At 36.7% G+C, this 14,362-nt stretch overlaps 1 pseudogene; it reads left to right on the forward strand.

Annotated features, from left to right (window-relative positions):
• Nucleotides 1-629: 629 nt before the first annotated feature.
• On the forward strand, nt 630-3,425 carry LOC120151615 (annotated as a pseudogene).
• The last annotated feature ends 10,937 nt before the right edge of the window (nt 3,426-14,362 follow it).

The raw sequence follows: 14,362 nt of genomic DNA on the forward strand, positions 1-14,362 counted from the left end.
GCGGCGGCGCTGGGACGTGGCCTCTGGCAAACTGTGGACCGTTGGATCAAACCAGATCCAACGGCTAGAATTGAAGATGGCGGCTGAGGAAATTAGGGTTAGGAAACCCTAACTGGAACCCCAGATGTTTAGGGTTTCTGGTTTAATCTGGACCGATTCTGGTTTGTTTGTAACTGGGCCGGTCCAATTGTAATTGGTCTGTAATTATTTATTTATATAAATTTATTTAATATATATTTAATAATAATAATAATAATAATAATAATAATAATAATAATAATAATAATAATAAAATAATAATATGGGTAAAAAATTAGTATCTTCAGTTACATTTTCTCATTCTATTGTGAATCTTTTTTTTTTCCTTCCCTTTTACTACTTTCAAATGAACGCTTAAGGAGTTAATATTTTCAGAGGATTAATGTGCCTTGCAAATTTCCTTCTCGATATGCAGACATTGAACAGAAAAACTCATAATTATGAATTTGCCCCAAGTAGATACTCAACTTCAGCTTTACTCATTAATCCATCAACCTCCCACTGGACCCATCTTTGTTTTTCCTTCGGTTGCTTTCATTAATCCATACTGACCAGCTGCGAATTGCGATTGATTCTATTTTGCTTTGCAGGATGCTGGAATAGGGACAAGCATTGACTCCTTCTACGAGTATCTTCTGATGGTCCGTCACATGACTCGAAATTAATGTACATTGTAACTTTGTAATCACAATTTAAAATAGAGAAATATATAATATATATTTCCTTTTCAGGCATATTTATTATTTGGAGATGATGAGTATTTGTTCATATTCCAAGAAGCATACAGCTCCGTTATGTACTATCTTTACAATGATCCCTGGTAAAAACTTGTGCTCTTTTGTCCCACTTTAATTAAATTTTCCTTTCTCTTATTTTATTATACATGGTATCATTTTCGGCATTTTCCGTGCATCATATATTTGGACTTTCTCAGTTCTTTCTCTCTCTTTTGCCTTTAATTTTGATTTACTTCCTTAGATATGTACAGGTCAATATGGATTCGGATGCTATTGTATGGCCACTATTTAACAATTTACAGGCATTTTGGCCAGGGCTTCAGGTTATCATTTATTAATATTTTCTGACGTAAACTTGAAAATATATTTGTGTAACAATAAATTATGTGATTGACTATTGGGTAATCAGTGGTTTACCATTTTTTTTAAGGTTTTAGCAGGAGATATCGATCCTGCTATTTGAACACATACTGCCTTTTCAGTGTCTGGAAAAGATACGGTTTTACTCCCGAGGGTTTTAATCTTGCTGCACTTAGTGTTCAGGTATCTGATTCATGATAGTGTACTATTCTTATAATTCCCTTTATCCCTTGCATTGGATGTATATATCAGTCCATCTAATCATACCATATCTCTTTGACAGCATGGGCTAAAGAGTTATCCTTTGCGTCCAGAGTTAATAGAAAGCATGTATTAGCTCTACAAAGCTACCAGAGATCCCAGGTCAATCTGATTGACATTTATTTAAGTGCCTTTTCCAACTTCTTTTAACTTCACTTTGAACATCTTATCACACGGTTATTTGGAGGTGGTAATATTGCAACATCTTTACTAATCACTATCTTTCCTTAATTGGAGTAATTCTAAATGATTATTTATGTTTATCAAAGGGATCTTGTTTAACCGGTCAGTTGGGGTATTGTTTGTTTCCTAGAGGCTCTACTCTTTCAGGATTAGAAAAATGCTGGTCTAGCTTCCCTTCCTTCCTTTCCTATTTTTTGAAGCAATTCACGTCAGAGTTTAATGCCCTTATCTAGAGATGAATTTTATTAGAAGACAAAATTGCTCAAACATTTAAGAGCAAATGATTTAAAATATTACATGAAAAGAATGCGAGGAAATAAAACAGGCTTGCTACAGAAGGTATTTTACTAACAAACAATCATTGCTGACGAGAGTGCAAAGCTATCCTTGCTGCTGTTAGATGTTTTCTAGTTTACCTTTTCGGCTTTTCTCAACAACACTTCTGTGCTATTTCCCATTCCTGCATACTAAAAAGGTTAATATTTTTTTGCTTTAGATATCTGGATGTTGGACGAGACATAATTGCTAGCTTGCAATACGGGGCTAGGTGTCCATGTGGTTATTGTCATATATCAGATATCGAGAATCACAAGAGCGAGGATCACATGGAAAGCTTTTTCCTTGCGGAAACAGTAAGCAACAATTTGCACATATATCTGTATTCCTCGTTTCTCTAATTACAAATTAGGATTTTGATTGGTTTGAACTTGAGTCCAATTTTGGTATTAGCATAACATTGTCCTTTTCCATTCCAATACATATTTGTGTAACCTCCGAACATGCTCAGATGAAATATTTGTGGCTCCTTTTCGACTTGGCTGTGGGTCCCGACAACATAGTTGAAAGTGGACCGTGCAAGTAAGATTTAGGTTTCCTTGGGCCCTTTTGTTAACAAAAAAAAAAACTATTTGTATACCATGAAACAAGCTATATTTTCTTAATGGAAACAATTCCATTTATAGATACATATATACACCGAGGGCCACTTGTTGCCTCCGACAACTCAAATATCCTATTACAAGAGCATTGTTCATATTTTGGGGGTTATTGTAACCGTGGCTACTTAAAAGAAGAGTCTCGTGCATCAGACAAGTCTGCTGATTCTCAAGAAACTAATGGTAGTATAGCTTCTGAGGGTTGGGTTCGCACTGCATTACCGTTGGACTCTTCTTCTTTCGAGGCATCTTCTTTATCAGGGTTAATTAAGGTTAGTATTGAGATAACTCAGAATTAAATTTATCTATACTGTAACGACTTTTGTTCCCTCTACTCTGTTTTTTGTGTGATTTCCACTGGATTAATGTTTGTTCTCTCAGTCCCTACATAAGAATTTCGATATCCGCTGTCTCCGAAATGAGTTCGTTATTTCTAGTTATAGTGGGATGGGGTCACTTCTAAACACTTTTTCTTATGACTAAAAATTGCGAATAAACAAGCGGGTATGAGTTTGAGCCCTTTTATTTTGAATAACTGTTTCATGTGTAAGGTAAATTAATGTGTTCTTCCCATTCTTAGAAGTTCACTTCTTTTACACAGGACCTTTGTCCGGGACTAACTCTTGCGCAGAAGTATGGCATTTCGTATCTAGCTTTGGTTGATACACTTAATGAAGATAGTTCTTCTAAACAAGATACCGTGGTTCAGAGCCATGCCATAGTCTTCGTTTCCGACCAATTGCTAATCAGTCATTATCTGGTTACAGTTACAATGTTAAAGAATCAACTGGGAAGGAACCCGAGAGTGATCCATCTCAATCGTGAAAAGGCTTCCTGAGCTTGTATAACTAACCAGAGGTAGTTTGTCCCCTAAACAATATTATGACAAAACCAGAACTCAGCTCTTTCCTTTGTGCTATTTTCCTTGAGTGAACATGACCGCTCGGGAAGTTTATTTGACAACACACATACTGTTATACTCAACAGGCTCCAACAATCCGGCAACAACTGTCAATACGATGTGTATATTTTTGAGGTTAGAGTTGTAAGATATCTGTGCTGTTATGCTGGCTGGGGTATTGTCGAGAAAAACGAAAGTAGACGCTTTGTTTACTTACGGGGGCACTTGTAAACTTGGCAAAAATTTTAACAGAACTTGTGTGTACATTTTATATATGTTCAAGACTAAGGTTGATTACAGTGGGTGAGCCATTATCATCCTGGACTGCCTGCTCAGGCGAGACAGCTGGTTTAGTCGGGGTTCCATTGATTCAGGTACTGTCGTGTAAGGGTCTCGGAAACCACCGCCGTTTACACCATTTGATTTAAACTATACTTAAAAGTTGAGATTTTAGAGAATACTCTGATTTCTTTGATCAGTTTCAACTTCTTCGACTGCAAATAATAGATAATTGTATGCGAGTATTTGCAGGTATAATGATGAATTTAGTTCCTAATGTTCTCTCTTTTGTCACTTTGGTCCTCAACTTGAAGAAATTATTGATTTTTCTGTGAAGTACTCATTGGGTCGTTAAAATATTAAAATTTTAATAGCACTGACATGACAATTCATGTGATAGTCTCTACGTATACATATTGCTTAACCTTATGAGTCGAAAATTAGTTCTGAGAGTTTTGCCTTAAGTCAAATTAGGGATAGCATCGAGACTCATGATTATCGTGTTTTAGATTATAGATTCCATTGTAAATTTATAATGGGTATTTATAATATTTGATCGTGATTAATCGATCTATAAATTATATTTATATGATTATATTAAAATATTAATCTTTCTTTACATATATTTTTTGACTGAATTTTATAGTGCAAGATAATTGACATTAGATCATATCAGTTATTCTACTCCTGTCAATATATGAACAACTATTATAATTTTATATTTCACAACAACACTAAAGATTAATATATAAACTCTCATAATTGATCATCGACTATGAATCTCTGTTTAAATTACACAAAAGTTAAATTGTAATTACAAAAATTTAGAGATCTAGTTAGAAAAAGTTATTGAATAAGATTTTCAAGCAGTAGAAATGATAAGGGGCAACATATATAGATGAGAATCAATGGTCCCGAAACATGGCCAAAAATGCCAAAACAGAACCGTGATAAAGGAGCCCATACCCTTAATATGAAGGGGCACTGACCTACATAATATTTGGGGTACCTTTCCCTTGCATTAAATGGTTGGGGATTCATTCACCGGCTCTTGTTTAGGGGCAAGTTTCAAAGGGACAAATAATGGTCCATCAACTCTTTGATATCTTTCAATTATTATATATAAATAGTTGGCCTAAACCGTGTATCAAATAACAAGTCAATTACATGAAAATTTCAAATTTTCCAGATAAGATTGTTCCCACCAACCTTCTCGATCCATCCATGATTAAAAAGTTGATTGTTTTTGTTTGGTTTGGTTGGCTGCCACACGTACGGTTGTGATGGATGTTGGGAAATAAACCAAGAAACAAGTAATTTCCGATAGTCAGATTAGTAAGAATACGAAATAAAAGCAGAAAAATAATACCCGAAATTGATAACGGAGTTCAGCCAATTGTGCTTACGTCTCCGGACTGCTGCAGATCTTTTACTAAGAGAGAAAATTTACAGGTGTTTACAAAACACTCACTACTCACAAGAAAACTCTCTAGTATTGGGAGAAAGAAATGATTTTTGGGATGGTTTTGAAGCTAAATGAGCTAGAGTATTTATAGTTGAAACTTAAGGACTTAATCTTGTAAATACCCTAAAACCTAGGGATTAATTGTGATTATCCCATTATCATTATTCAACAAACATCTACCAAACTTTGAAAAACTATTTTTCAAAGAAACATTTACCAAACTTTGAAAACCATTTTCAAAGAAACATTTACCAAACTTTGAAAACCATTTTTTCAAAGTTGGTTACCAAACTTGAAAACCATTTTAATACTTTCAACAATCTCCCACTTGAAGACTAATTTTAATCTGTCTTCACACCTCGATCAATGCAACAGCTTTTCTAGTCTTGTTACTCTAGCATGCCAACTGAAGTTGAATACAACTTCAGTTTGTCTGTAGTCACCGTCTTTGTCAACATATCTGCCGGATTTTGAGCTCCACTGATCTTTTCAAGTTTCAGAATCTCATCTTCCAGAAGAGACCGGATAAAATGATATCGCAATTGTATGTGCTTTGTCCTGGAATGAAAAGACGGATTCTTTGCTAGATGTATAGCACTTTTACTGTCGCAATACAAGACATTGTTTTCTTGTTTCTTTCCTAACTCTTCCAAGAAACTTTGGAGCCAAACCATCTCCTTGCTAGCTTCCGTAACAGCGACATATTCTGCTTCAATTGTGGAGAGAGCAACTATCTTCTGTAGTTGAGAAACCCAACTCACTGCGGTTCCTCCTAGAGTATAGACATACCCTGTAGTGCTCCTTCTGATGTCAACATTTCTGGCTAAGCCAGCATCTACATAGCCTGTCAGTATCGTATCTCCACCTTTGAAACAAAGTGCTTTGTTTGTGGTACCCCGCAGATATCTGAGGATCCATTTGACTGCTTCCCAGTGTACCTTTCCGGATTATTCATGTACCTGCTAACAGCTCCCACTGCTTGAGCAATATCTGGTCTGGTACAAACCATGGCATACATCAGACTTCCAATCGCTGAGGCGTACGGCACCTTCACCATGTGTGCACGTTCTTCCTCCGTCTTTGGTGACTGTTCTTTGGAGAGTCTGAAATGAACACCTAAAGGTGTACTTACTGGTTTAGCATCTTGCATGTTGAACTTGGAGAGTACTTTGTTGATGTACTCAGCCTGTGATAATATCAAAGTCCCTGACTTTGTGTCTCTCTTGATCCTCATCCCAAGAATCTGCTTTGCAGCGCCCAGATCCTTCATAGCAAACTGCTTTGACAATTTTTGCTTCAAGTTTATAATCTCTTGCATGTCTGAGCCTGCAAAGAGCATGTCATCAACGTACAACAATAAAATAATGAAGCTATTGTCGAACCTCTTGATGTAGCAACAATGATCTGCTTGGCATCTGGTAAAACCACTGTTACTCATGAAACTATCGAACTTCTTGTACCACTGTCTAGGAGCTTATTTTAAACCATACAAGCTCTTCTTCAACCTGCATACCAGGTTTTTCTTGTCTGCCTCTATGAAGCCTTCTGGCTGCCTCATATAGATTTCTTCCTCCAAATCACCATGAAGGAAAGCTGTCTTTACATCTAACTGCTCAAGATGTAAATTCTCTGCAGCTACAATTTTCAACACCAGTCTGATTGTAGACAGTTTCACGACTGGAGAGAAAATTTCATTGTAGTCAATACCTTCTTTTTGCTGAAAACCTTTGACAACCAATCTTGCTTTGTAGCGTTTTATCCCATCGTGGTCTTCTTTGATCCTGTAAATCCACTTGTTGTGAAGCGCTTTCTTGCCTGGTGGTAATTCAGCTAATTCCCACGTCTGATTTGACAAAAGCGAGTCCATCTCATCTTTCATGGAAGACTCCCACTTGACTGAATCCTCCACTTGCATTGCTTCATCATAGCACTCTGGTTCACCATTGTCAGTCAGCAACAAGTAGTGCAAAGAAGGAGAATACCGTTGGGTTGGTTTAGGAATTCTAGAGGAGCGTCTTAGTTCCGGTGTGCATGGTTCTTCTTGAACTGCTTCAGGACTGATCTGAACATCATTTCCAGAAATCTCCTCAAACTCAGCAAATTCCTTTGTTTCAGCTTTGGTATTGGAGCTGCTTGATTCTACAGTTGACCTGTCTTTGTACATCACATTCTCATTGAAAATGACATCTCTGCTTCTAATGATCTTCCGATTTTCATAGTCCCAAAACCGGTAACCGAACTCATCACCGCCGTAACCAACAAAGGCACATTTGTTGGAATTAGCATCAAGTTTACTTCTTTCAGCAGAGTCTATGTGTACATAAGAAATACAACCAAACACTCTTAAGTGTGAAAGGTTTATTTCTTTCTTGCTCCAAACTTCCTCTGGTATTCTGTCATCCAAAGGAACTGAGGGCCCATGGTTGATCAGGTAAGCTGTAGTGTTAATAGCTTCAGCCCATAGAAATTTGGGCAATCCGGCATGTATCCTCATACTTCTAGCACGTTCATTTAGAGTTCTGTTCATGCGCTCTGCTACGCCATTCTGCTGCGGTGTCATGGGAACTGTTGTCTCCATCTTGATCCCATTGTTTGCGCAAAAATCTCTGAATCTCCTATTTCTGTACTCTCCTCCATTGTCAGACCTCAACCGCTTGACTTTCATACCATTCTCATTTTCCACCATGGCCTTCCATTTTCTGAAGGTATCAAAGACTTCTGATTTTTTCTTCAGAAAATAAACCCACACCTTCGTTGTAGAATCATCGATGAAGGTGACATAATATAATGAGCCTGCAAGAGATGGAACTGGAGATGGTCCCCATACATCAGTATGAACTAACTCTAACTTTTCAGCCTTGGGTGTCTTACCAATCTTTGCAAAGCTGACTTTCTTTTGTTTGCCAAAGATGCAATCCTCGCATAGTCCGACATCTACATTTTTTAGATCCGACAGCTTCCCCTTTGACAAAAGTGTCTTCATCCCTTTCTCGCTCATATGGCCAAGCCTTTGGTGCCATAGGTTTGATTTTCCATCAGCATCTGCTACTGCAATGATATTCTCTAAATTTGAGGTTACATAGAGAGTACCAGTCTTCTTACCACGAGCAATGGCGAGTGCTCCTTTGGTAATCTTCCATTCACAACCTGAAAAGGTTGTACTGTATCCTTCTCCATCAAGCTTTCCTACAGAAATCAAATTTCTTTTGAGACCAGGAATATGTCTCACTCCTGTCAGCTTCCATGTGGTCTGGTTTGGCAGCTTTAGTCGGATGTTTCCTTTTCCGACGATCTTCAAGGTTTCATCATCAGCAAGATGAACCTTCCCAAAATCACCACTGACATAGTTCTCCATGATTTCTTGGCATGGCGTGGAGTGGAAAGATGCCCCTGAATCCAAAATCCATGATTCAGTCAGACTGTTGACGCTTAAAATCATGGCATCACCTGTCTCCTCCGTCATGTTGGCAGATTCCTATGCGCAGGTATTTTTCTTCGGTGCTCGACAATCTCTTTTGAAGTGGCCCTTCTTGCCGCAATTATAACAGGTAAAATCTTTATTTCCTGCTCTTGATTTTCCCCTTCTGGATTTCGATCTGCCACGATTTGAATTTCTTTCTGAAGTTCTCCCTCTGGACTCCGTGTGCAAGGCTGAGGAGGTTGATGCTTCACCCGATTCTCTCCGTCGAATTTCTTCGCTCAGTACCAGATCCCGAGCATCGTCGAATTTTAATTTGCTGTTTCCCGATGAACTGCTGACTGCTGTAACAGTAGTATTCCAACTGTTTGGTAAAGATGATAAGAGAATTAAAGCTCGAACTTCATCATCAAATTCAATTTCCACTGAACTCAACTGGGTTGTGATTGTGTTGAGTTCATTTAGGTGTTGTGCCACCGATGCCCCTTCCGTCATCCGAAAATTGAATAATCGCCTCATCAAATGAACTTTGTTTGAGGTCGATGGCTTCTCATACATACAGGAGAGAGCTGTCATAAGACCCGCCGTGGTCTTTTCCTTTGCTATGTTGAAAGCAACATTGCGGGATAACGTCAGTCGGATAACTCCGAGGGCTTGTCTGTCGAGAAGAGCTCAGACTTCATTCTTCATGCCCTCTGGTTGTTTTCCTGAGAGGGGTTCATATAGATTTTTATGGTATAGAAAATCTTCAATTTACATCTTCCAAAATCCAAAGTCCGCACCATCGAACTTTTCAATTTTCACCTTCCCTTCGTCTGCAGCCATCGCTCCCACTCGAATATGGCTTCGTTTGGATCGTTTCTGACAATTTTTGCGAACCGCCGTGTATTAGAACACCTCCGTCGACAAACTCATATCGCCGACCGAATTTCACTATTCACGAAATTCACTTTTCACGTGAATAGTAACCCAAATAGTAACCTCGCAAAAAATTGACAAAATTCACAACCCAAAAGCTCTGATACCAGTTGTTGGAAAATAAACCAAGTAACAAGTAATTTCCCTATAGTCAGATTAGTGAGAATACGAAATAAAAGCAGAAAAATAATACCCGAAATTGATAACGGAGTTCAGCCAATTGTGCTTACGTCTCCGGACTGCTGCAGATCTTTTACTAAGAGAGAAAATTTACAGGTGTTTACAAAACACTCACTACTCACAAGAAAACTCTCTAGTATTGGGAGAAAGAAATGATTTTTGGGATGGTTTTGAAGCTAAATGAGCTAGGGTATTTATAGTTGAAACTTAAGGACTTAATCTTGTAAATACCCTAAAACCTAGGGATTAATTGTGATTATCCCATTATCATTTTTCAACAAACAACTACTAAACTTTGAAAAACTATTTTTCAAAGAAACATTTACCAAACTTTGAAAACCATTTTCAAAGAAACATTTACCAAACTTTGAAAACATTTTTTCAAAGTTGGTTACCAAACTTGAAAACCATTTTAATACTTTCAACAATGGACAGTCTGAATCTTCCATGGATACGATATAAGGTTGGAAAGTGAATCTAAAAGAAGAAGTGAAGCCACGTCGAAGCATTGAAGGCCATTCATGGTTGAGTCAAAAGGGTGCCCACTCCATGGAACATGATCCATCATCATCGGACCATTTTGTCTTAGGCTACTACTGTTTGGTCTTTGCTTCCAACTCTAACTCGTATCTTTACAACTTTTGTAACATGATCCATTAAAGGATTCCTTTTTATAAGAAGAGCAAGTGTTGTAAACAAGTAAAATAAGATTCGTTGAAATACAATCCAGAGAAAGATTATAACAGATCTTATTATCGTATTCCATATATTTCTTTTTGGTATTGATCGAGAGATTTTATAACAAATTTTAATATTGATATCAAATGTAAAATTATAATGATTACTCCTTTATTATCATAGCTAATATATATAATCATCTGGAAATAAATTTTTAGCTATTATAATAAGTGATGTTTGATAATGATTATCACAAAACAAACTTAAAACACTACAACAAAACTGTTCTTCAGCGGTGTTTGTAGCGGTGTTTTGAGAAAAATGCCACTAACTTTAAACATATACGGCGTTTACATTATAAACGCCACAAAATGGTAATTTTAGAGGCGTTTTTATAAAAAAATATATCAAAATAGAGTAGTAATTCAGTGGCGTTTTTATACAAATGCTACAATAGGTTCATCCATAGTGGCATTTTTTCAATAAACTCCCTATCATAGTGGTACTTTAGCGGCGTTTTTATACAAACGCAGTAAGAGGGTCATCTGTAGTGGTATTTTTCAACAAACACCGCAACAGAATAGTACTTTAGCTTCGTTTTTATACAAACGCCGCAATAATATTCATCTATAGTGGCGTTTATTCAACAAATGCAAACGCCGCAATAGAGTAGTACTTTAGCGTCGTTTTTTACAAATGCCGTTATAGACTCTTACTTTAGTGGTGTTTTTATACAAACGCTGCTAAATACTGATACTTTAGTCCGTTTTTGTTTACAAACGCCGCTAAAGACTGGTACTTTGGTAGCGTTTTTGTTTACAAACACCACTAAAGACTGATACTTTAATGACATTTTTATTTATAAACACCTCTAAAGACTCTGGTGTTTATTTTTACAAACGCCACAAGTTTTCCCTTTAACCCTTTTTCATTTTTTAAAAACGCCTAGGAAATCTCTTCGACCGCTAATTTGTTTGTCATTTAAGCTGGAGTTTTAAATTTCAAAATCCTAATCTCCTCCCAAAAGTGAAAAAAAAATCTTCAAATCTTCCCCATGTCCACCGTAACCATCATCGAATACCCCTAACGGAACCGCTTAGGCGCTTCCGCTCTCAATTCGTCCCCTTTTTTATTCTTTAAATCGAAATTAGTGTTGGTTTTCGGTTCCGTACATGGCGGAGGACGACGTCGTTCCCAAGACCTTCCGAGCTCTTGTCGAGAGCGCCGACCGTAAATTTGCACGAGTTTGGCCAGATGTATTTCGGCCAGTACATGAGGACAAGCGAGGCTAGGTTTGTAGTCGAATCCTACGTTTTCTATGAAGCGGTTTTGAAGAAGAGGTATTTCGAAGGTAGTGAAGTGAAGGACCTTCGAGTTCGGTTTAAGGAGTTGAGATTTTATGGCCGGTTTTTGCTGGTTTCGTTGATTTTAAACCGGACCGAGATGGTGAATGTTGTAGTTGAAAAGCTTGGAGCTCTTGTTGATGACTGCAAGGCTAATTTCAGAGTAAGAACGGAATTTGCTTTTTTAGCTGTGTGCACGTGGGGGGAATTTCAAGCTGAATTTTTATTTATATGTATTTGTTTGTTTTTGCTATTATTTTGATACGGTGCTTTTCCAGTTTTCGTCTTCTCTCTTTGTCTGCTAAAGGAAATTATGAATAAATAGTAATAAAATAGTTTAGGTTTTCCTCGGAAATAATTTTTTCTTTGGATTTCAAGAAAATGGAAGGGAAATGATTGAATATTATCGATTACCATTAGGGCTATTTGTAAACCTTAGGGCTATTTGTGTGTGTAAGAATTGATTTTTTTTTCTGCTTTTGTTAGGATGGGTTAGATTTTTTCTTCTGCACTTCCGTTGGATGAAAAATGGTCATTCTTTCTCATCGAGCATATAATCAAAGTATATGAAGTGAAAATGTTTCAGAATATGTTTGTTTGAATTGATGAATGTGAACACATTATTGAGTGTTGTGTAGTATATTAGAGCATGATTAAATATGCTATAACGGAATTTAGTTTTAGAGGCACATATTGTAAAGCTTGTGGGCTTATTAACTCTATACTAAGTGTTAGTTGATCCTGGTCGGTGCATATGATTCTTCTCCCCTTTTTCAGGAAACAAACTTTAAAGAGTGGAAGCTAGTAGTGGAAGAAATTCTCTGCTTTATAAACATTGATACAACTTTTACCATTCCAAGTTCGAGGCCATTTCGTTACTGTGCTATTCTTGACAGTAATCCAAAGTCTGCTCCATATGTAGCTCGATTCCATGCAAAGAAGATTCTAAAGTTTCGAGATGATGTGGTGATGAGTTATCACCTGAATGAGGTGAAAGATTTATTTTATGGTCTGACTGTTTTGATTTTGAGGCCATATTCTAAACCTGCAAATTGAGGTTCTTGTAATCTATTGTTCTGGTCATTTTCAGGTAAAATTTGCAGAACTTACTCTAGATGCATACAGAATGCTGCAGTGTTTAGAATGGGAGCCTAGTGGATCATTTACCAGAAGCATCATGCTGAACCAAAGGAGAATGGTGTGACAGTTGATTATTCTGGAGCTTCCGGACTAATCGATATGAATTTGGCTGCAGACATGACTGACCTGACTCTACCTCCAAGTCCAAGGAAGGCTATCCTGTATCGACCATCTGTGACACATTTGATAGCAGTGAGTTACAAACCCTGTTTATTGAACTATCTATTAACAGGAGATATTTAGGCTAGTGTATTTCTTTTAAGATTGTTTTAGGTGGTTTTTAGACATTTTGTTCCACTACTCTATTCCCAGTTTTCTTGTACCTTTCCAGTTGAAGGTGAATCAACATCTAACATACTCTTTCGGTAACCAAATTGAGTTGAAAAATATTAAATTAATTAAGATTTATGATGGCATCCTCTTGAGAATTGAACCACTCAGAACATGTTTGTTCACAGCTGACTGTTAGGTTCTTTTACTATTTTAGGAAGAGATGTGAGGTCCCTGCTGTGGCACAAATGGCTTCATTAAATTGTAGTTAACAATGTCTTTATATTATTTATGATTGGGGACTTTTCGTTTATTGTCTATCAATGGCATTATCTTCTTTTGGCTTATTTGAATGCATTTTTTATCAACAACATAATCTTCACGGATATTTGCATGGATAGAATCATTACCTTTGCTAGCTATTTTATTAGGTTATATCCGTATTTTTTGCAAGATTTTGAAGCTTGTAAGTGTTTCTGTGCAGGTGGATGAGATCATGAGACATTGAACCTATTTAATGAACTACAACTGCAACACCAAGATGTAGAAAAAAAACTACAACTGTAACACCAAGCTGTAGAAACAAAAACTAAAACTAGTGAACAATGTTGAACTATGTTACATTTTAATTTTATTTTATAAATTTTGATTTATTTTTCTACATAATTTGTGTCGTAATTAAATTTTACGTTTATTGTTATTAGATAATGCTATAGAATATTAAATTTGCGTAATATAAAATAGAAAATGATATATACGAAATTAGTTAACCATAGTGGCATTTGTAAATAAAAGTCACCAGAAGTCAGGTTCTTTTGCGGCGTCTTGTGAAGAAAACGCCACTATTAGCGGCGTTTTTTACCACGAACGGCGCTAAATATCATAACATGTAGCGGCATTTTAGAAAACAAATGTCACTAAAGACAAGGTAATTTGTAGCATTTTTCTAAAAAATGCCGCTATAGATCTTGATTTTTTGCGGCGTTTTTCTTAAAATGTCGCTATAGAGCTTGACCTACTGTGGCGTTTTTCTTAAAAACGCCGTTACCTTTTGCGGCGTTAGTTTTAACGACGCTTCTTGTGGCGTTTTTACATACATCGGGAAAGTTTTTAGCGGCGCTTAAAAACGCCACTATAGAGCTAAAAAATGCCTCTAAAACCCTATTTTGTTGTAGTGTTAAAGGATTCTTAGAAAGGATAAATTATTGTTGATTGATGTTATATAACCTTTCAACCAACAAAAATGAAATAAACA

Source organism: Hibiscus syriacus, unplaced genomic scaffold (genome assembly GCF_006381635.1).
Source record: "Hibiscus syriacus cultivar Baekdansim isolate YM2019G1 unplaced genomic scaffold, ASM638163v2 tig00002799_pilon, whole genome shotgun sequence".
Lineage (NCBI taxonomy): Eukaryota > Viridiplantae > Streptophyta > Magnoliopsida > Malvales > Malvaceae > Hibiscus > Hibiscus syriacus.